This window comes from Pseudophryne corroboree, chromosome 10 (assembly GCF_028390025.1).
Source record: "Pseudophryne corroboree isolate aPseCor3 chromosome 10, aPseCor3.hap2, whole genome shotgun sequence".
In the NCBI taxonomy this organism is placed as follows: domain Eukaryota; kingdom Metazoa; phylum Chordata; class Amphibia; order Anura; family Myobatrachidae; genus Pseudophryne; species Pseudophryne corroboree.
The window spans coordinates 221,898,110-221,922,987 of NC_086453.1; the positions used below are offsets into that span (position 1 = coordinate 221,898,110).

General features: G+C 46.6%; 1 protein-coding gene across 1 annotated transcript in view; it reads right to left on the reverse strand.

Annotated features, from left to right (window-relative positions):
• Positions 1-24,243, reverse strand: part of SPSB1 (splA/ryanodine receptor domain and SOCS box containing 1) — a 47,856-nt gene extending 23,613 nt beyond the window's left edge. Inside the window, exon 1 of the mRNA XM_063943095.1 lies at positions 23,919-24,243. The gene's annotated coding sequence lies outside the window, so the exon portion shown is untranslated. The remainder of the gene's footprint in view (positions 1-23,918) is intronic.
• Positions 24,244-24,878: the final 635 nt, after the last annotated feature.

Genomic DNA, 24,878 nt, shown 5'->3' on the forward strand with positions numbered 1-24,878 from the left:
TGAATTGGTACTATTATGTGGCCAAGCCCCTTCCCCACAAAGCCAGACCCTTAAAATTTTTATGCGCGCCTTCGGCGCGCACTGTCCATACTTTCCAATATGGGAGGGGGACCACCAATTCACTCTCTGCCAAAGGGCACCAAAATGTCTAGGTACAGCTCTGGAGCAGTGTTCTGTATACTACACAGCCCAGTCACCCCTTCTTCCCCTTGCAACACTTTTGTAGTGTCCAAATAAAGTTGTGGGGTTTCATATTTGAATCATTAATAAGATTAATAATAACCTTCATTCTGATGGGACCCAGAATAGGACAGGTAGGACCCCAATTTTTAAAAGTGAGGGGTCCCTGGGACCCACTTTTTTTCAGGCTCAGCGCGATCACTGGTGTTTGATCCCGACCAAGTAGCAGCTCGACAAAGTTGTAACGCAGAGACCCGTCGGGCAGCCGCCCAGGATGAGCCCACCTTTCTGGTAGAATGGGCCTTCACAGATTTCGGTAATGGCAATACTGCCGTAGATTGAGCTTGCTGAATTGTATTACAAATCCAGCATGCAATAGTCTGCTTAGAAACAGGAGCCCAAATCTTGTTGGGAGCCCACAGGACAAACAGAGCCTCTGTTATCCTAATCTGAGCCGTTCTGGCGACAGATCGTCAAAGCTCTGACCACATCGAGACTGATTCCACCAAGGAATCAGTAGCCACTGGCACCACAATAGGCTGGTTCACGTGAAATGATGAAACCACTTTTGGCAGAAATTGCCGACGAGTTCTCAACTCCGCTCTATCAGCATGGAAGATTAAAGAGGGGCTTTTGTGAGACAAAGCCGCCAACTCAGACACCCGCCTTGCGGACGCCTAGGCCAACATGACTACTTTTCAAGTAAGGAATTTTAACTCAACCTTGCACAAAGGTTCAAACCAATGCGACTGCAGGAACTGCAACACCACATTACGATCCCACGGTGCCACAGGAGGCATAAATGGAGGTTGGATGTGTAGCATGCCTTTCACGAAGGTCTGAACTTCTGGAAGTAAGGCCAATTCTGTCTGAAAAAAGATAGACAAGGCCGAAATCTGTACTTTAATGGATCCTAACTTCAGGCCCGCATCCACACCTGCTTGCAAAAAATGGAGTAAACGCCCTAGGTGAAATTCTTCCATAGGGGCCTGCTTGGATTCACACCAAGACACATTTTCTCCAAATACGGTGGTAATGCTTTGCCGTTACTGCTTTTCTAGCCTGAAGAGTGGGAATGACTTCACTGGGAATACCCTTTCGGGCTAGGATTTGGCGTTCAATCGCCACGCCGTCAAACGCAATCATGGTAAGTCTTGATACACGCACGGCCCCTGTTGCAACAGGTCCTCCCGAAGAGGAAGAGGCCAGGGATCTTCTGTGAGCAACTCCTGAAGATCTGGATACCAGGCCCTTCTTGGCCAATCTGGAACAAATGAGTATCGCCTGAACCCTTGTTCTTATAATTTGTATCACCTTTGGAATGAGTGGAAGTGGAGGGAACACACATACCGACGGAAACACCCACGGTGTCAGTAGGGCATCCACCGCTATCACTTGAGGGTCCCTTGACCAATATCTCTGAAGTTTCTTATTGAGGCAGGATGCCATCATGTCTACTTGAGGAATTCCCCAACGACTTGTCACTTCTGCAAAGACATCTCGAAGATCCCACTCTCCTGGATGGACAGTGTCTGCTGAGGAAGTCTGCTTCCCAGTTGTCCACTCCTGGAATGAAGACTGCACTGCGAAGAATCTTCGTGGCCTCGGCCATCGCCGCTCTGCTCCTTGTTCCGCCCTGGCGGTTTATGTACGCCACTACTGTCACGTTGTCTGACTGAATCAAGACAGGCAGACCTCGAAGATGTTCTGCTTGCAGAATGCCGTTGTAAATGGCACTTAATTCCAGAATGTTTATGTGTAGACAAGCTTCCTGGCTTGACCACTTTCCCTGAAAATTTCTTCCCTGTGTGACTGCTCCCCAGCCTCGGAGGCTTGCATCTGTGGTCACCAGGATCCAATCCTGAATCCCGAACCTGCGTCCCTCCAGAAGGTGAGAACTGTGCAGCCACCACAGAAGGGAGATTCTGGTCCTGGGAGATAGAATTTCCCAGTGCATGTCCAGGTGAGATCCGGACCATTTGTCCAACAGGTCCCACTGAAACACCCTGGCATGGAACCTGCCATACGGAATGGCCTCGTAGGCCGCCACCATCTTCCCCAGCAACCGAGTGCATTGAAGAACTGACACCTTTGCTGGTTTCAGAATCTGTTTTACCATGTTCTGTATTTCCAGAGCTTTTTCCACTGGAAGAAAAACTCTGCAATTCTGTATCAAGAATCATATCCAGGAACGACAGCCGTGTCGTTGGATCCAACTGATTTTGGCAAATTTAGGAGCCAACCATGTTGCTGCAGAATAGTCCGTGAAAGGGCAACATTTTTCAGCAATTGCTCCTTGGATCTCACCTTTGTAAGATCGTCCAAGTACGGGATAATTGTGATTCCCTGCTTGTGCAGGAGAACCATCATTGCCGCCATTACTTTGGCGAAAATCCTCGGAGCTGTGGACAGACCAAACGGCAACGTCTGAAATTGGGAATGACAATCCTGAACAGCATCTCTCAGGTAAGCCTGATGTGGAGGATATATGGGGACATGCAAGTAGGCATCCTTTATGTCTACCGACACCACAAAATCCCCCTCCTCCAGAATGGAGATCACTGCTCAGAGAGATTCCATCTTGATTTTGACACAACTTTAGTATCGCAGCGCATACTACCTCCCTTTCTATAAAAGAGAAGCTGGCAAGGCAGATTTGAAAAATTGGTGATGGGGCACGTCTTGAAACTCTAATCTGTATCCTTGGGTTACTATTTCTACTATCCAGGTCCGAGTGCACCCAGACCTGACTGAAAAGTCTGAAACGTGCCCCCACCGGTGCGGACTCCCGCAGAGGAGCCCCAGCGTAATGCGGTGGATTTGGTAGAAGCCGGAGAGGACTTCTGCTCTTGGGAACTTGCCACAGCCTGTGACCTTTCCCCTTCCCCTCGCAGCAAGGAAGGAGGACCCTCGTCCTTTTTTTAATTTATTGGGCCACAAGGACTGCATCTGATAGTGAGGCGTTTTCTTCTGCTGTGCAGGAACACAAGGTAAAAATGACTTACCCGCGGTAGCCGTAGACACCAGGTCAGTGAGGCCGTCACCAAACAGGACACTACCGTTCAACGGTAACGACTCCATCGCCTTCTTAGAGTCAGCATTCCATTGATGAATCCACAATGCTCTCCTTGCTGAGACTGCCATGGCATTGGCCCCTTGATCCCAAAAGGCCAATATCCCTTACAGCTTCTTTTAAATATGCTGCAGCGTCCCTGATATGACCCAGAGTCAAAAGCACGCTATCCCTGTCTAGGTAATCTCTCAGATGACAAGTTATCTGCCCACTTTTCAATAGCGCTTCTCACCCATGCCGAAGCAACAGCAGGCCTGCGTAGCGACCCTGTAGTGACAAATGGATTTTAGTGTATTTTCCTACTTACGATCCGCAGGATCCTTTAGGGCTGCTGTGTCAGGAGACGGAAGCGCCACCTTTTTGGATAGACGCGATAAAGCTTTGTCTACCGTGGGGGTTGACTCCCACTTTTCCCTGTCCCCAAATGAAAACAGATATGCCACTGGAATTCTTTTGGGAACCTGTATCATCTTGCTTGGGAAAATCCTGACCTTTTCAAAAAGCGCGTTCAGTTCATGAGAGGGAGGAAACGTTACCTTAGGTTTCTTTCCTTAATACATACAGACCCTTGTATCAGGGACAGCAGGGTCCTCTGTTATATGCAACACTTCTTTTATTGCCACAATCATGTACCGAATGCTCTTCGCCAGTTTGGGATTTAATCTGGCATCACTATAGTTGACACTGGAATCAGAGTCCGTGTCGGTATCCGTATCAGCTATTTGGGTAAATGCACGTCTGTGACCCCGAAGGGGTTTGAGCTTGTGACAAAGCATTCTCCATGGATTTCCTCCATGTCTGGTTCTTAGACTCAGATCTATCAAATCTCTTAGTCAACCGAGTCACATTTGCATTTAAAACACTCAACATTTACCCAATCATCCGTCAGCGGTGCCGACACGGTCACTCAGTATTTTCTGTCCCCACTCCAGCCTCCTCCTTTGAAGAGCACTCAGCCTCAGACATGTCGACACACTTAGACACCCACAACCACACTGGGGCTATAGGAGACAGACCCACAACAAAGCCTGTAAGAGACACACAAAGGGAGTTCTGCCAGCTCACAACCCAGCGCCTATCCCGGTACTGAAGCGAGTAAAAAGAATGCCCAGACCTGTTAGCGCTTTATAAATAAATAATTAGCACCAAATCACCTGTACCCCCCCCCCCCCACCCCCATTTTGCACCCTGTTACTTGTACAGCAGTGTGGAGGTCAGGGCCAGCGTCTCTGCAGCTTCTTTGAAGAGAAAAATGGCGCTGGTCAGGGCTGTGAGGGCTAAGCCACGCCCCCTACATTGCGTGCTTTAGTCCCGCTTAAATTTCATATTTATACTGGCAGGGGTCCCATAACTAGTGCCTAGGCACTGTTTTTACTTCTGCCAGTGCTATTTGAGGGTCCAGTGCTGCCCAGGGCGCCCCCCCTGCACCCTGCAGTGCCGTTCATATGTGGGAGCATGGTGCGCCGCGCGACCGCTGCGCGGTACCTCAAACACAGTCTTCTGCCGTCACTGAAGTCTTCTGATCTTCCTATACTCACCCAGCTTCTGTCTTCTGGCTCTGAGGGGGGTGACGGCACGGCGCGGCTCGGGGAACAAGCAGCTAGGCGCACCAAGTGATCTAACCCTCTGGAGCTAATGGGTGTCCAGTAGCCTAAGAAGCAGAGCCTTTGAACTCAGAAGTAGGTCTGCTTCTCTCCCCTCAGTCCCACGATGCAGGGAGCATGTTGCCAGCAGGTCTCCCTGAAAACAACCCTGTCTTTTTTTCTGAGAAACTCTGGATGCACACTGAGGAGCTCTCCAGTCTCACTGGGCACAGAATCTAACTGGAGTCTGGAGGAGGGGCATAGAGGGAGGAGCCAGTTCACACCCATTCAAAGTCTTATAGTGTGCCCATGTCTCCAGCAGAGCTAGTCTATACCCCATGGTTCTTGAAGCATCCCCAGCATCCTCTAGGACGTATGAGAAAGTAACACTAAAATGATAGATTGGGGGGGGGGGGGGGGGGGGGGGGGGCGAGGTTATTCAACCATTTTCTCGCATATGATAAACAGAGGATTGTGGGGCAATATTCAATTGATCCTCCTTATCACGCCCATATCAGTCAGGTTTAGACTCCTAAAGCAGCAAAACGAATGGGCACAATGGGGTCGATTCAATTTGGCAACTTATGAATAGCGCCGGGAATTAGCTCCCGACGCTATTCAATTCAGCTGCTAGTTACCCGCAATTGTCGGGAATTCTTCTCTCATCCCCGGGGGGTGAGAGAAGAAAACAGACAAAAGTGCTGCCGCGTCCCCGGAGCGAGGCTGATTCTGTCGGGATTCAGCATCACCGCGGGTAGTTAAGTCGGAGAATGCCCGTTCTCCCGACAAAAACTACCTGTTAAGTCGGCGACTTAACTTTAGCTGAATTGAATAGCGTCGGGAGCTAATTCCCGGCGCTATTCATAAGTTGCCGAATTGAATCGACCCCAATGTGAAAAATCCCATTTAGGCACCAAAACGGGTCACTTTCCCTGAATTTCAGCTCCCCACCGCAAGGTGTAGCGAGCTCAATTGAAGTTCATGCACACGTTGGCAGAAACATTTGAAAAGGTGCCGGTGGGCAGGTGCGGGGCCCTTCGATAAGAATTGAATTCTGTCCATCGAGTCCTGGATATACCTTCCAGGAAGTTTCCATGGCCATCTTTCTCAACTTATGCAAGATCATCATTTAGACAAAGTCAGCAGTTGAAAATCAGAACATTGTCTTTGTGACTGCTGGCATACACTCAATTATGTGGCAGGGTACTGAACAGGCTACACTAGTGCATTGAAATTTAGCACTCCAGCCATTTAAACCACATATCCCACGATTCAGCAATCACTTAGCAGCAGCTGTAATGCTAAAGTTTGGACATTTCGCAATGTTAGTTCTTCCAGTGTGGCAGCAATCCTAGCACATTGTTTCTTGACACTACATAAACAGATAACTTGGGTAGGCCAACTGCCCGTGGCCTAAGGATTCCTAGTCTGATGTCTCATTGCAGCCCTGAGTCACGTTTGCAATTATATCCTATGCATTTGCACAACACAAAGCTGCTCTGGCTAACGAGACCACAGCAAATTATACAGCTATATGTTACAATGGCTGGAAGACTTCCAATATAGCCTTGCTTCGGTCTTCTCCCCCTAGTACATTAGGTTACCCGCCGCTGAGCTGCCCAACCCGGTGGCGGGGGGAGTGAAGTTTCTTCACACCCCCCCCCAGCTCCATAGCAGTGCATGATAATATGGATGAGAATGTCTGTACTGGCCTGCATGCATAAGTGACATCGCACCAACGATGACAGAGCGTGGGGCAGCGCATGGTTCATTGTTGGTGCCTACACACTGAACGATATGAACGAGTTCTCGTTCATTAATCGAGAACGTTCATAGCGCTCAGTTATCTTAAAGTGTGTAGGGCCCATTAGGACAGGACTGTTTCTTCCCATCAGCAAATGCACCCGGAAGTTGCCCACTTGCAGGTGTGGAGAGGGGGACCACCAATGGAGGTGGGCAGCTACAGGTGGTGCCAACAGCACCTTTACTCTGTATCACAGAAAGGATTTGGGAACAGAGGTGAGAGACATTACATACTGAGGGTGGTATCCAATTAGTCGCAGTAAGTCAGTTTTTCACACTTATATTTACTTACGTTTTTTTATTACACACAGGCTATCCAATTAGATCACCTCTGGGGAAAAAAAATAAAAAATAAAAACTTCTCTGGAAAACAGGTTCAGTGAGACCTATGTGCTTTCATGAGAAAGACTAGTTTTTGCACAGGTGGGGGAGATTTGGTTTTGCCTGTGAGGCTGGGGTGGGTACAAGTGAGAAAAGGAAAAAAATAAAAATAATAATTTGCAGCACCGAGCTAGCGACCCAGTATGCCAGGACCAAAATACTAAGACTACTATACATATGAAAATCATAAAGTGAATAGTACTGTGCAGAGTTTGTATATTCTCCCCGTACTTGCGTAGGTATACTCCAGGTATTTTGGTTTCCTCCCACAATCCAAAAATATACTGGTAGATTAATTGGCTCCCAACAAAAAATTAACCCTAGTGTGAATGTGTGTGTACATGTGGTAGGGAATATAGATTGTAAGCTTCACTGGGGAAGAGTGATGTGAATAGGCAAATATTCTCTGTACACCGCTGCGGAATGTGTGCGCTATATAAATAACTGCTAATAAAGACTGGGACCAGTCAATGAAGTCATTAGGAATTTATTTACTACAAAAAAGAAGCCACAGTTCCAGCAGGAAAAAACAACAACCCACAAACACCTGCAAGCATTATCCAAGAACGCCTTTCCGACTCCTAATATAAGGGTATTTGCATCCAGTCTAATGCCTGTTCCCTAGAATGCACAAGCCTAAACCACCATTTGCAGCAATAAAGTCTGCTTTCACTCAAGGTTTTTTTTGTTTATTAAACTCATGTTTGACTAATTGCATGGGAAGAGGGGATAAACTTGTCTAAAAAGCCTAAATGGGCATCCAAAGTCTTGGTTTGGGTGCCAAAACTTTTTCCCGCCAAACCCCCCCCCCCCGCAAAAACACATCTCCAACAGCTGATGTTCGTCTATTGGAGAAACAATTGAATAGCCCCAATAGATGCCCATCCCCTCAGATGGCCAGCAGGTGGTGTGCGCCACAATTGAATTGGTCCCAAAATGTTTAATGCCAGTGGCATGCCCAGTACAAATACTTAGTTATGCGTAATAAGTACGACAACTTTTTATTCTTATTTTCAGTTCCATCTATATCAGAGTGTACTTTGTAGGTTAATAGGTTTACTCCATCTACATATATTCAGATGTATAGTCAAACTATGAAAGGAGGACTCTGGTGTTGGGGCATATTCAGATGAATTAGGAGTGAAGAGCAGTAAAAAAAATTGGTTTTATCGAAAGATGTGATTTGTTAATGTTAGAAATCATTAAAACATGGTTGATCAAGGTTTCTAATACATAGCAATGTTTCATAGTATTAAATAAGCAGGATTACATTTTTTCATTAAGACAGTCATACAAAAAAAAAAAAAAAAAAAAATGTAAGCTTCCCCCCCCCCCCCCCCCCCAAAAAAAAAAAAAAAAAAAAAAAAAAAAAAAAAAAAAGATACCCAACGCTAGTGAAGTTCCATGGGACCCAGCTGCTCATTTATGACTGACATTCATAGTGTATTGAGGCCAGATGCAGTATCCGTTAATACTGTCCAGCTATAACAGCCACAAAAACTAAAGCTTCATATATTCTTCACCTTTGTTTTCACATTAAGGAACAAATAATTAAGTGTCAAAATGAAAGGAGAGCACTCAGCAAGCAGGGACTGAAGTCACGCTAAATATTCAAGCAGGGAGCAGGTGTAGCAACCAAGTCCTGTGAATGGAAGTTACAGGAGAAGCATTCACCACTACCTGGTCTATTTATCAAACCATGGAGCAGATGTATTAACCTGGAGACAGCATAAGGAAGTGACTAACCAGTGATAACTGCAAGGTGATAAATACCAGTCAATCAGCTCCAATATGTAAATTAAGAGTTAGGCGCTGATTGGCTAGTGCATTTGTCACCTTGCATTTATCACTGGTTCATCACTTCCTTATGCCGTCTCCAGACTTAATACATCTGTCCCATTATTTGAGGTCAATCTTCCGTAAACAGACATTTTCAAAGGCTTACCACACTTTAAGGATGATCATTTATGAGGGTTACTGCAGTGACACTACCATCGTTGACAAAAGCAGCTCCCATTTCGGTCTATGGGGACTGCGATAATGGCCAATTTAACAAGCTCCAAAAATCTTACCTTTCAAGAGCCTGATCCTGGTAGCCAATGCCATCTTTAAATTGCATTAACCCGCTGTGATGTATGGACTACAGTATCAAAATATTTTCTAGAGAGGGATCTTTCAACATGTAGTCACATGCGTATCATTTATCATATAAAATATCATAAAATATCATAAAATAAAATATCATTTAAAATATCATTTAAAAAATAAATAAATCTTCAAATACGTAGTCTCATGGGGATAGGGGTTTCAATTCAAGGCAAAGGATGCCATGTGCCATTCCGAAATGGCATATTGTGCCCACTAGCATTGCAAGTTCCCTTGCACCCCACAGAGGTCAACTTGCGATGTTGCCACTACAGCACAGGTTCTCAAACAGTCCTCAGGACCCCACACTGTTCATATGTTGCAGGTCACCTCTAGATTTTTAAAATGTGACAGTTGGTGAAATACAGTGCAGCTGCTGGGTGACACGGAAAACGTGAACTGTGTGGGGTTCTGAGGACAGTTTGAGAACCACTGCACTACAGTATATAGCCAACTTAAAGGTGGTTTCCTGTAACTATCAGCACCTGAAAATAAGGATTTTATACCTCCATATTGAGCATAGGCTCACTGAGGCGGCATCAAAATTTAGCTTGTGGCCTAAGTGCAGATGAGCTATTCAATGGGGGGGGGGGGGGGGGGGAAAGAGAGATTCAATTGTTTTGGGAGTATAAAAATCCTGTCTAAACAGTCCTGTTTAAACGGCCAAAGAATTGTCACTATTTATTTGTTTGGATGCCTGTGCACATCATGCATGTCGCGCCCAAACAGACGGCTTAACTCCTGTTTTGGGCGTCTAAATGACCGTTTCAATGCCCAAAGTGCCAGGTTTGGACACCTTATCGCACCTCAGAATGCTGCGGGGAAAACAAGACAAAAAAAAAAAATATGCCATTGAGCACCCTCTAGTAGAGGACACGGAAAAAAATAAAGATTTTACTTACCGGTAAATCTATTTCTCGTAGTCCGTAGTGGATGCTGGGGACTCCGTAAGGACCATGGGGAATAGACGGGCTCCACAGGAGACATGGGCACTTTAAGAAAGAATTTGGATTCTGCTGTGTGCTCTGGCTCCTCCCTCTATGTCCCTCCTCCAGACCTCAGTTAGAGAAACTGTGCCCGGAAGAGCTGACAGTACAAGGAAAGGATTTTGGGAATCCAGGGTAAGACTCATACCAGCCACACCGTATAACTTGTGATAACTTTACCCAGTTAACAGTATGAACAACAGAGCATCAGATCAACCCTGATGCAACTATACATAACCCTTATTTAAGCAATAACTATACACAAGCATTGCAGAAGAAGTCCGCACTTGGGACGGGCGCCCAGCATCCACTACGGACTACGAGAAATAGATTTACCGGTAAGTAAAATCTTATTTTCTCTAACGTCCTAGTGGATGCTGGGGACTCCGTAAGGACCATGGGGATTATACCAAAGCTCTCAAACGGGCGGGAGACTGCGGATGACTCTGCAGCACCGAATGAGCAAACACAAGGTCCTCCTCAGCCAGGGTATCAAACTTGTAGAACTTTGCAAAGGTGTTTGAACCTGACCAAGTAGCCGCTCAGCAAAGCGGTAATGCAGAGACCCCTCAAGCAGCCGCCCAAGAAGAGCCCACCTTCCTTGTGGAATGGGCCTAAACTGATTTAGGCAGCGGCAACCCTGCCGCAGAATGAGCCTGCTGAATCGTGTTACAGATCCAGCGAGCAATAGTTTGCTTTGAAGCAGGCACCCCAAGCTTGTTGGAAGCATACAGGATAAACAAAGATTCCGTTTCCGACCTTAGCCGTTCTGGCTACATAAACCTTCAAAGCCCTGACCACATCCAGTGACTTGGAATCCTCCAAGTCAGTAGTAGCCACAGGCACCACGATAGGCTGGCTTATATGAAATGATGAAACCACCTTTGGCAGAAATTGTGGGCGGGTACGCAATTCTGCTCTATCCGCATGGAAAACCAGATAAGGGCTTTTATGTGACAAAGCTGCCAATTCTGACACGCCTAGCCGAAGCCAAGGCTAGTAGCATGACCACCGTCCACGTGAGATATTTCAATTCCACTGTTTTGAGTGGTTCAAACCAGTGTGATTTTAGGAAACTCACCACGTTAAGATCCCAAGGTGCCACTGGAGGCACAAAAGGGGGCTGAATATGCAGCACTCCCTTTACAAACGTCTGAACTTCAGGCAGAGAAGCCAGTTCTTTTTGAAAGAAAATGGATAAGGCCGAAATCTGAACCTTAATGGAACCCAGTTTTAGGCCCAAAGTCACTCCCGCCTGTAGGAAGTGAAGGAAACGGCCCAGCTGGAATTCCTCCGTAGGGGCATTCCTGACCTCACACCAAGCAACATATTTTCACCATATACCGTGATAATGTTGAGCTGTCACATCCTTCCTAGCCTTTATCAGCGTAGGAATAACTTAATCCGGAATGCCTTTTTCTGCTAGGATCCGGCGTTCAACCGCCATGCCGTCAAACGCAGCCACGGTAAGTCTTGGAACAGACAGGGCCCTTGTTGCAACAAGTCCTGTCTTAGAGGCAGAGGCCACGGGTCCTGTGTGAGCATTTCTTGCAGATCTGGATACCAAGTCCTTCTTGGCCAATCTGGAACAATGAGTATTGTTCTCACTCCTCTTTTTCTTATGATTCTCAGCCCCTTGGGTATAAGAGGAAGAGGAGGAAATACATAGACTGACTGGAACACCCACGGTGTCACCAGTGCGTCCACAGCTATCGCCTGAGGGTCCCTTGACCTGGCGCAATAGCTCTGTAGCTTTTTGTTGAGGCGGGATGACATGTCCACCTGTGGCAGTTCCCACCGACTTGCAATCTGCGTTAAGACTTCTTGATGAAGTCCCCACTCTCCCGGGTGGAGGTCGTGCCTGCTGAGGAAGTTGCTACCCAGTTGTCCACTCCTGGAATGAACACTGCTGACAGTGCGCTTACGTGATTCTCCGCCCAGCGAAGAATTCTGGTGGCTTCTACCATCACCACCCTGCTCAGTGTGCCGCCTTGGCGGTTTACATGAGCCACTGCAGTGATGTTGTCTGACTGAATCAGAACCGGTTGGTCGCGAAGCAGGGACTCCGCTTGACGTAGGGCGTTGTATATGGCCCTTAGTTCCAGTATGTTGATGTGAAGGCAAGTCTCCTGACTCGACCACAGCCCTTGGAAATTTCTTCCCTGTGTGACTGCTCCCCACCCTCGGAGGCTTGCATCCGTGGTCACCAGGACCCAGTCCTGAATGCCGAATCTGCGACCTTCGAGAAGGTGAGCACTCTGCAGCCACCACAGGAGACACCCTGGCCCTGGGGGATAGGGTGATCAACCGATGCATCTGAAGATGTGATCCAGACCACTTGTCCAACAGATCCCATTGAAAGGTCCTTGCATGGAACCTGGCGAAGGGAATGGCCTTGTATGATGCCACCATCTTTCCCAGGACTCGCGTGCAGTGATGCACCGACACCTGTTTTGGTTTTAATAGGTCTCTGACCAGTGTAATGAGCTCCTGAGCCTTCTCCATCGGGAGATAAACCCTCTTCTGGTCTGTGTCCAGAATCATGCCCAGGAAAGGCAGACGAATCATAGGAATCAACTGCGACTTTGGAATATTTAGAATCCAGCCGTGCTGTTGTAACACTTCCCGAGAGCGTGCCACTCTGATCAGCAACTGCTCTCTGGACCTCGCCTTTATGAGGAGATCGTCCAAGTATGGGATAATTGTGACCCCTTGCTTCCGCAGGAGCACCATCATTTCCGCCATTACCTTTGTAAATATTCTCGGTGCCGTGGAGAGACCAAACGGCAACGTCTGAAATTGATAATGACAATCCTGTACTACAAATCTGAGGTACGCCTGATGAGGTGGGTAAATGGGGACATGAAGGTATGCATCCTTTATGTCCAGAGACACCATAAAATCCCCCCCTTCCAGACTTGCGATGACCGCTCTGAGCGATTCCATCTTGAACCTTTTCAGGTATATGTTCAGAGATTTTAAATTCAATATGGGTCTGACCGAACCGTCCGGTTTCGGTACCACAAACATGGTCGAATAATAACCCTTTCCTTGTTGAAGGAGGGGAACCTTGACCACCACCTGCTGAAGATACAATTTGTGAATTGCAGCTAACACTATTTCCCTCTCTAAGGGGTAAAGCTGGCAGGGCCGATTTGAGGTATCGATGAGGGGGCATCTCTTCGAATTCCAGCTTGTATCCCTGAGACACAATCTCTATCGCCCAGGGATCCACCTGGGAGTGAACCCACTTGTGGCTGAAATTTCGGAGACGCGCCCCCACCGGGCCTAGCTCCGCCTGTGGAGCCCCAGTGTCATGCGGTGGATTTAGTGGAAGCCGGGGAGGACTTCTGTTCCTGGGAACTAGCCGTGTTGTGCAGCTTCTTTCCTCTGCCCCTGGCAAGAAAGGACACACCTCGGACTTTCTTGCCTTTTTGTGATCGAAAGGACTGCATTTGGTAATACGGTGCTCTCTTAGGTTGTGAGGAAACATATGGCAAAAAATTTGACTTTCCAGCAGTAGCTGTGGAGACTAGGTCCGAGAGACCCTCCCCAAACAATTCCTCACCCTTGTAAGGTAAAACCTCCATGTGCCTTTTTGAGTCGGCATCACCTGTCCATTGCAGAGTCCACAGGACCCTTCTGGCAGAAATCGACATTGCATTTATTCTAGAGCCCAGTAGGCTAATGTCTCTTTGAGCATCTCTCATATATAGGACAGCGTCTTTTATATGCCCCAGGGTCATTAATATAGTATCCTTGTCTAAGGTATCAAGTTCCTCAGATAAGGTATCCGTCCATGCTGCTACAGCACTACACACCCAGGCCGACGCAATTGCCGGCCTTCGTAAGGTACCTGAATGTGTATAAATGGACTTCAGGGTACCCTCTTGCTTTCTATCCGCAGCATCTTTTAGGGTGGCCGTATCCTGTGACGGCAGGGCTACCCTCTTGGATAAGCGTGTTAAAGCTTTGTCCACCCTAGGGGAGGATTCCCAGCGTAACCTGTCCGTTGGCGGGAAAGGATACGCCATAAGCATCCGTTTGGAAATCTGCAGTTTTTTATCTGGAGATTCCCAAGCCTTTTCACATAACTCATTTAGCTCATGTGAAGGGGTAAAGGTCACCACCTGCCTTTTTTCCCCATACATATGAACCCTCTTGTCAGGGACTGGGGTTTCCTCTGTGATGTGCAACACATCCTTTAATTGCTATAATCATATAACGGATGGATTTAGCCAATTAAGGCTGTAACTTTGCATCATCGTAATAGACACTGGAGTCAGATTCCATGTCGGTATGTGTGTCAACAATTTGGGATAGTGGGAGCTTCTGAGACCCTGACGGCCTCTGCAACATAGGATCAGGCATGGGCTGAGACCCTGACTGTCCTAAGGTTTCAGCTTTATCCAACCTTTTATGCAAGGAATTATCATCATCATCATTTAAAACCTTCCACATATCCATCCAATCAGGTGTCGGCGCCGTCGGTGGAGACACCACATTCATTTGCTCCCGCTCTGCTTCCACATGGCCTTCCTCGTCAAACATGTCGACACAAGCGTACTGACACCACACACACAGGGGATGCTCTTTTTGAAGACCGTTCCCCCACAAGGCCCTTTGGAGAGACAGAGAGAGTATGCCAGCACACACCCCAGCACTATATGTCCCAGGAATCACACAGTAACTTAGTGTTAACCCAGTAGCTGCTGTATATTATGTTTTTGCACCTAATTTATGTGCCCCCCCTCTCTTTTTACCCTCTTCTTCCGTGAATCTGCAGGGGAGAGCCTGGGGAGCTTCCTCTCAGCGGAGCTGTGGAGAAAAAATGGCGCTGGTGAGTGCTGAGGAAGAAGCCCCGCCCCCTCAGCGGCAGGCTTCTGTCCCGCGTTTATGTACAAAATTATGGCGGGGGCTCATACATATATACAGTGCACAACTGTATATATGTCTAACTTTTGCCAAGAGGTCCTAATTGCTGCCCAGGCCCCCCCCTCCCCTGCACCCTACAGTGACCGGAGTATGTGGGTGTAGTGTGGGAGCAATGGCGCACAGCTGCAGTGCTGTGCGCTACCTCAGTGAAGACTGGAGTCTTCTGCCGCCGATTTCGAAGTCTTCTTGCTTCTTTCACCCGGCTTCTGTCTTCCGGCTCTGCGAGGGGGACGGTGGCGCGGCTCCGGGATCGGACGACAAAGGGTGAGATCCTGTGTACGATCCCTCTGGAGCTAATGGTGTCCAGTAGCCTAAGAAGCAGGACCTATCTGCAGAGTAGGGCTGCTTCTCTCCCTTCAGTCCCACGATGCAGGGAGTCTGTTGCCAGCAGAGCTCCCTGAAAATAAAAAACCTAACAAAATACTTTCTTACAGGAGAGCTCACTAATCAGCACCCAGCTCGTCCGGGCACAGATTCAAACTGAGGTCTGGAGGAGAGACAGAGGGAGGAACCAGAGCACACCAGAATCCAAATTCTTTCTTAAAGTGCCCATGTCTCCTGCGGAGCCAGTCTATTCCACATGGTCCTTACGGAGTCCCCAGCATCCACTAGGACGTGAGAGAAATAAAAAAATGTTTGAATCGGCCCCAATTACTTCTCACAATGTCATCCAGAGTTAGCACTTTAAAACTGCTGCTCCTGTGTGTGATGCAACTGTCAGGTAGAGACTAGACCTGAAATTCTGCTCAGATTTCTGCTCACTCCTCAGGAGTGATAAGTGCAGCCCCAGGGCTAGTCACTGGTAGGAATTAAACAGCTCCTGGACACTTAGCCCAGGAGCTAAATTCCCACTTGAGAACTAAACACTACTATTTCAGGATAAACTCATGTTTAGGATATGCTGCCACCTATGCCTGGAAACTCCCCATTATTCCATGTTTTCTGGAATTTCATATTACAGATAAGTGTTGTGAAAAAGTCTAGACTTGCTTGAGAAACAAATTGAAAACAGATTATACACATGGGTGCACCTTTTAAGGATAATTTAGGATGGACCTTGAAAACAGAACTCATGCACAATATTCTGGTATACTATTGTGTATTGCAATTTAAGATGAGACTATGGGGGTTATTCTATTAGCCACGAGAATTTCTGCACTGAGGGAATCCAATTAGCAGGGATTACACACACACACACACAAGTCCCTTTAACCATTGTAGTTTACTTACTGTAGTACCACTTTCCTATTAATTTGTTCTTACTCCTGTACAGTCTGCACAGTACCCAGAGGAGCAAGGGGGAAAAGGGGAGCACCAGAGCGTGTCCTGGTAAGGAGACAAGCATGTGAAAGCACACTCCTCCCCTTGCTATTAATCTGCCACAGAACATCCTGCAGAACCCAGCATAATTTGTATAACCTTGGTGTCACTGAGCATGACACCATGGACAACTCATGTCAGACTAAATGTAGTGACAGCTTGAAAATCACTCCTCCCAACTACTCACATTCAATACTAAACCACCTGATAAACAATGTTTTTTTTAAAATATAAGAATTCCAGGCGCAATATTTAAATGGAATAGAAGATGAAAGAAAAGGAGAAGAAAAATAGAGAAGACAAAATATAGGAAAGTGCCAGACTGAATAAAAATTACAGTGCTTTTATTTAACTCAAATTAAAAATCTTTATGAACACAATAAAACATCAATGGGATCTATTTCCCATGTTAGTCCATTTAAATATAAATGGATCCACACAGTCACAGCCTGATCGGCTCGCAATGTCCTGGGACCTGATTTCCTTGGCCACAAAGGCTCCCAAAAAGTAATCAGTGTTCTTTGTAGTTTAAAAGGTATTGTGCTTTAAAAACGTCACATTACGGTCCCCTCATTTGTATCATATGTAATTTTTTACCAATAAGATAGGACCATAGGAACCCGGTGCAGTAACAGAGTTATTCCAGATTGTAGTGGGTACTATTTCATTTCCTGTCAACAAAATGTATGTCAGGTGTACCTTCTGTAGTTTTCTCTGTCCGCCGTCTCCCCGCCTTGGTCTCCGTTCAAGCTCCCTCCTTGGTAGACTCGCCCGCCGCCGCCTCCCAGAGCCTCAGTGCTCCTTCGTCCTGCACTGCCGGTGGGTTACGAGCAACACCACTCTGGCTTCCGGTTTCGCGGTCCGTGGCTTCCGGGGGTGTGAGCGGGGTGTGGGTGAGCGGCGTTCACTCGGGTGACAGATTCTGAATGCAGCTCCAACGCGTTTCCCCCCCTCAGGGGCTTCGTCAGGGATAGCTGCAATCCCAATCCATGCACTTTATATATGCTGGATCCAAACCTTAATTGGACTTAATAATTCAATTAATTAAATAGTTGTTCCATTAATTGAAGCAAATTCAGTCTGGCATTGATAAAAAGAGAAGTAAAAAAGGGAAAAGAAGGGGGGGAGAAGACATGTGACATGTGACACGAAGGGAATCATCTATCTGCTGGAATGCCCGTGTGGGCTACAATACGTCGGGAGAACCATAAGACCCTTAAAAGTACGTATTGCAGAACATATACGGAACATAAAAAAGAATGTGGAAACACATAGTGTTCCTGTACATTTTAAAAATTTCCACAACAGCGATCCTGCAGGCTTGAAATTTATGGGTATTAAGAAAATAAAGAACAACTGGAGAGGTGGCGATAAGATATCAGAAATATCCAAGGAAGAAGCAAAATGGATCTATCAGATTGATACAATTACACCAAAAGGTCTAAATATAGATTTTGATCTAGCAGCCTTCTTATGAACCAATAATTATATAATTGAATACAAAAATGATTTATTATAAATATGAACAACGTGCCAATTTATCACCTCAATCTTTCACCTTTTCTTCTCCCCCCCTTCTTTTCCCTTTTTTACTTCTCTTTTTATCAATGCCAGACTGAATTTGCTTCAATTAATGGAACAACTATTTAATTAATTGAATTATTAAGTCCAATTAAGGTTTGGATCCAGCATATATAAAGTGCATGGATTGGGATTGCAGCTATCCCTGACGAAGCCCCTGAGGGGGGGAAACGCGTTGGAGCTGCATTCAGAATCTGTCACCCGAGTGAACGCCGCTCACCCACACCCCGCTCACACCCCCGGAAGCCACGGACCGCGAAACCGGAAGCCAGAGTGGTGTTGCTCGTAACCCACCGGCAGTGCAGGACGAAGGAGCACTGAGGCTCTGGGAGGCGGCGGCGGGCGAGTCTACCAAGGAGGGAGCTTGAACGGAGACCAAGGCGGGGAGACGGCGGACAGAGAAAACTACAGAAGGTACACCTGACATACATTTTGTTGACAGGAAATGAAATAGTACCCACTACAATCTGGAATAACTCTGTTACTGCACCGGGTTCCTATGGTCCTATCTTATTGGTAAAAAATTACATATGATACAAATGAGGGGACCGTAATGTGACGTTTTTAAAGCACAATACCTTTTAAACTACAAAGAACACTGATTACTTTTTGGGAGCCTTTGTGGCCAAGGAAATCAGGTCCCAGGACATTGCGAGCCGATCAGGCTGTGACTGTGTGGATCCATTTATATTTAAATGGACTAACATGGGAAATAGATCCCATTGATGTTTTATTGTGTTCATAAAGATTTTTAATTTGAGTTAAATAAAAGCACTGTAATTTTTATTCAGTCTGGCACTTTCCTATATTTTGTCTTCTCTATTTTTCTTCTCCTTTTCTTTCATCTTCTATTTTTCCATTTAAATATTGCGCCTGGAATTCTTATTTTTTAAGCTACAACCATTTAGGGTAACGGTTTGTCCTACGGCTGCAAATTTAAATACAATTTTCGTTAAGGAGTTTGCGCAGATAATATTTCCCTTGTTCTGAATGTTTTTTTTAGTGCATGAATCCTTGCAGAGCTAAGGCTGAAAGTTAAGGGCCCAACACACTGGCGGATATGCCACCTAACTGCCCGACGGACTCCCTCCCCCGTCATCCAGCCCCATAGACTTGCATGCCAATATGGACAAGATTGCATAGACAACCCGGAACCAATGATGAACGAACGTGGGGCCGAGCATTGTTGGTGCATACACACTGAAAGATATGACAGATCTCTCATTCATTAATGAACGAGATCGTTCATATCTTTCAGTGTAATCGCTTATACCCCTTTTCCACTACTGTAGCACAGGTCGCAGCCGTGTCACCTGACTTGGTGGCAACCCGTGCTACAGCCCCCTAAAGACAGCGCTCACCAACCCGCCAATTGCCGGGTTGGTGACGCAGCTATTGACGCGGCAGGGGGCGGCGCTTGGAGATCACATGATCTCCCAGCGCCGCCCTCCCATACACTGAACGGGAGCCGTGTCGCCTCGACACGGCTCCCGTTCACACTAAACAGCTAGCCGGGGTGAACACTTGTTCAACCTGGCTAGCTACCAGGGTAGGATTCCCGGATCACTTGATCCGGGAATTTGCCAGGGGACTCTTTTCCACTAGGGAAAAATATTTACCCGTGTTTCTAAGAGCTAGTGGAAAAGGGGTATTAGTGTGTAGGCCCCATTAGAATGCTGTACTATAGATTGAAACTTCCATGTCTCATTAAAGAGCACCTACTACATACAGCAGAAACTATAATTCATCGATATGGAATGTCAAGCACTTGTAGTATTGCAGTCAAAGGTCTAAATTATCTTATTTGTGCTAAAATGCTGCCTAGTCACACATTCTGGTTCTTAACCTAAAATGGCTTCCACACCAAAGTGTAGGAGGAAAGTACTCTTAGGGCGAGATCCAAATCTCCATCACCCTCTCCTGCCCCCTATTGTGCCTGCCGGTGGTATTCTAATGTTACTGCGAATGGGCGTGACAAATTAATTTCAGCTCATTACCCCCGGGGGTAGAGCTAAAATGCGTGTAAAGACCAGTTTACTATTACTTTAGTCAGGTTTAAAAACTTTGCGCGCTGAAAACCAGGTGTAATAGGCGGGATCGGGGCATTTGAATATCGCCACTTTAACTCCCATCACTTTAGACGTGGGATCAGGGGTATGATAAAATTTGTATTCCCCCCTTAACGTAGTCAGATCTTACCGCAGGTATTCTTTAGAACAAGCATTTAGTTCAAGTAAAGAAAAGGGGTTTAAGTATGTAAGTGACATTGCTTACATATGAGTAAACAGTCAGCACAGCTCTACAGTCCAGAAGCTACTAGCCTAGTGTCCGAACCAGTTGTGTTTTACATGGCAACATTAACATTCCATAACAAAGATACTCTGCTGCAATGGCCCTTGTAAACAGAAGACTTGAACTTCCTGCTAATGGAAACACTGCCACCAGAAGGATAATTATGCAAACACCTTAAAAGCAGAGGGGTCGAACCAATTAAGGTGTATACACACTTAACGATATAGTAAACTATACCGCTCATTTTCCCCCTCCTGAGCAATAGTTTACTATATCACCCAGTGCGTAAGCAGCCGACGACGAGCAATGTGCTGCCCCATGGGTCATTAACGGCCCACGGTCTCAGCCATGCACGCAGCTCAATTTGGACTGCTCGTCCAAAGCTGCATGACGTCACTATGCGATATCGCGCAGTGTATATGCCCACTGTCAGGCTGCCCGAGAGGGGAAACATTAGGAGATGTTACTCACCAAGCAGTGTAATCAATTTAAGTCACGAAGAGCAGCTGGCATTGCAAAGTCATGGAAATGCCAACAGCACCTAGATCTCACCACAGGCTTGCGGATTTCTGTACAGTCCTATGGCTATAGCTTGCATTATAGACTCGCAGTGAGCCTAATTGGATCAACCCCATAGATTGGTAAAATGTACAAACTTGCAGAAGATGAGACATCCAGTGAGTAATTTCCTGATAAAACAGAACACTGCTCAAGCAACCACCTAACATACAGATAACTTACAACAGAAGATTGTAGCGCTAATGTTTTACATCCAGATAATATAAGTATACCTTTCCATTCTCTCTTGTAATTTACTATATACACATCAGGCATGTCAAACTCATGGCCCTCCAGCTGTTGTGAAACTACAAGTCCCAGTAGTTTTGTAGTTGCTCAACAGCTGTAGGTCCACGAGTTTGACATGCCTGATATACATTGTTAGAAAGCCAACTAGGGCAAGTCTGCTTATGCCGCAAGTACACAGCATATACCATTGCTCTGGCCTAGCAGACTCTCAGGCTAATATATCTCCAACCAACAGGGATAAAATGAAGTGCTGCTGACGGTGTTTCCATGCTGTTGCAAAGGCAAGTCATCCTCATCGTAGCTAACCAAACAAATAACACTCTGTATCCCTCTTCTGCTAGACAGCCATTCATTAATATTTTTACCCTGGCATAAGACAGTTCTCAAATTTAGAGCACAGCAAAGTTGTCATTTTGCATAAACATAATCAATACATGCCTGAAAGTAAGTGACAGGAGAACAAGTAATACATTAAGCATTGAAGGCTGCACAACTACAGGCCTATTGACAAAAAACAGCCAAACTTGAGGTTGCAAATACTGCTACTACAATACGATTGATTACATACAGATTTCAGCTACTAAGATGCTGTAGCATCAATATTTTCATTGTGCAAAGTACATGGAAAGATGTCTGAGCTACACTATGATCTGTACTACTCCTAAATAATAAAAACAAGATAACAATGCACACACAAGGGAGGAGATTCAATTGTTTTTACTGTAGCTATTAGTTTTGAGTAAACAGAAGCACAACCCTGTTTACCATCATATGAAGGAACCTACGGATAGGCAAGAACAAGTTACTTTATTGAAGATTTTTTCTGAATTTCTCAAAAAACAAAAAAACTTTAGCCTAAGGCAGAGTTTCCAGCAATTTTTTTTTTTATCAGACTTTGTTGAGAAATTCAGAGTATTTTTTCTTTTTCCAAGTTAAATGATTTGTGGTTACGTGTCATTCTAAGTGTAGCGCCATACAAAGCGGCCAAACAGGTCCCGTCTTGGCTGGAAAGGAGTGCACAGGGCACCCAAGCAGGCTTCCACACATGCGCGGCAGTACCGCCGCCACATCCAACCGCAGCATGCTGCAGTTGGGCCAGAAAGCAGGACAATGGGCTTTCAGTAAGAACACATACATTTCAATGAAATTCTGTGTGTCACTGGCCGGATCCTGTTCCGTGACATCCCACAGAACAGGATCCATGTGCACACAAACCCCTCCCCCACAGCCAAGTAGGTCCCGTTCAGCAGGACCCACGTGCCCACTATGTGGCCCCAGCCTTTAGTTAGAGTATGGTGAGGGACAGGATTTGCTTGTTTATGTACATATTTTATGATGGAAAGGTACAAGCACTGGTTTTGCCATAAATTTTAACTGGTCTCGGACCACCAACCAAGGGCACCCACGTAAGTTACCCAAATAACCTGACCTAGGGTGTGCTATGAAAATAAAACAGATACTCTGGGACTCCATGTTATAAGTTCAGGAACAACTGACCTGGGGCTATCATACAGGTTGAGTATCCCATATCCAAATGTTCTGAAATACAGAATATTCCGAAATACGGACTTTTTTGTGTGAGAGTGAGATAGTGAAACCTTTGTTTTCTGATGGCTCAATGTACACAAACTTTAATACACAAAGTTATTAAAAATATTGTATTAAATAACCTTCAGGCTGTGTGTATAAGGTGTATATGAAACAAATGAATTGTGTGAATGTACACACACTTTGTTTAATGCACAAAGTTCTAAAAAATATTGGCTAAAATTACCTTCAGGCTGTGTGTATAAGGTGTATATGAAACGTAAATGCATTCTGTGCTTAGATTTAGGTCCCATCACCATGATATCTCATTATGGTATGCAATTATTCCAAAATACGGAAAAATCCCATATCCAAAATACCCCTGGTCCCAAACATTTTGGATAAGGGAGACTCAACCTGTATTATATTACTCATCCTTGAATAAAGTCAACAGTAAAGCACTGGAAGGCGATGAGGGTGAGAAGTACTGAACATTGAGCTCACAAACTACTTACCACCTTTATAACCTGCAGGAAAATGTAACTTCCAGCCCTTAATATCTGCATCAGCCAAACATAGCAGGAAGAGATAGGGTTAGTAATAATTCCAGATAAGACAATTAAATATTTACAGAGTACCTATCTGCAGGTGCCTAGTCCTCAGCTGGGTTATAAATTGTAACTAGCAGTACTATCATGCTTCATATTGACTTTTGAACGCAAAGTAAATGTATGTACCATTATCTAATCAGCAAGGGGACCCTATTCTTAAAATAAACAATTCAGGCAGGAGCCTTCTACAGATAAGATGCAAAACAAGTAACGGAGTGTGCAGGGGCAGGCCTGTGCAGCAGCAGCTACCAATACAACAAACTGATAAGAATGAGAACTGAGATCAACTACACAGGCCACATAGCCAGGCTCACATGTATGGGAAGAAGACATAGGAGGCAACAGGGGAGAACATGCACCTCACATTACAGGGCTGACACCCACAACATACAGCGTGCAGCCTATACATGGTGTAACATTCCCCTTCTGATATACCCAGGGGCACCAGGCTCAGACAGTGCAGCCAACCCTAGGGCACCAGGCAGGGCAGCCCCAATCTTACAAACTACAGTGTGCACCAAGCAGCTTCCCTGCAGAATAGAGCAGCACTGCGCCGTGCCCAAAGGCTCCCTGAGCCCATGCTCCACGGAGCAACCCAGCTGCTGTAAGCGATTGTACCACTGGCCTATAGGATGAGCACCGGGTTCGGCAGGGTCACCACTTCTACCAGCCATCAGTTAGTAGCGCTACTCACCGGGGCCGTTAGCCTCCCTGGCGCTCCCCGGGTGGGGGAGGTGTACGGACGGACGCCCCACTGAGGTCAGTGCCGGTCTATAGCTCGTACCAGCGAGCTCCCCGTTCTCCGGCGTCCAGTGTCTCCTCCCCGCACCGGGAGCTCTCTCACCCTCAGTCGCCGAACGAGGGGGAGGCAGAGAGCAGCAGCCGGGATACGCTCGCGAGAACAGCCACCACCTCAGTATCCCGCCCTCGGCAAGAACTCCGCCCCTATGCCGCCAGCTGGTTTACAGAGCCCAATAACCGCCTACTAATAGCTGTCTGACGCTCCGCCCCCACCGGCGTTTAGCCACGCCCATAACGTCACATGCGCCGTTCAGTTACTTTGGACACGTGTTCTCTCAGACTCATAGGTGGGAAGATGTGTGTGTGGTGGTAGCGGCCGTGGTGTCTCGTCCTGCTGCATCCACATTTCCCGCTACATAATTCTGTCCCGCTCCCCGGTAGAGGAGGCTCCAGCAGCAGCCCCTCCTCCTATCACCTTCCCTCATTCTCCAGTGTTTCATCTTCTCCCACCCTGGGCCCCCAATATCTGCTTCTGTGGAACTACAAGTGTGATAGCATGATGCTGGGAAGACAGCACACATTGGCCCTGAGTCAGGGCTGATCGCTGCTACAACAGCGATCGCACCCTGAAGCCCCTTCTCTTGTGCACATGAGCACATCTCACTGGTGCGATCGCCAGTGCCTGATTGACAGGCAGAGGCTGTCGCGGGGCTAGAGGGGGCGCTTAACCATCGTGAGAACGCTGTTGGACAACGCCAGCGTACCCGGACCGTTGCTGGGGCAACTGCTGCGATCCAAAACATGTCGAGAAGCCGCCTGCCAGCGCAGCTAGGCTGTGCAGGCAGGGAGCTACTCGCTGGGTGCAATTCTTTTGCACCGGTGAAGGGGGGAAGGGCAGACACGTGGGGCGACG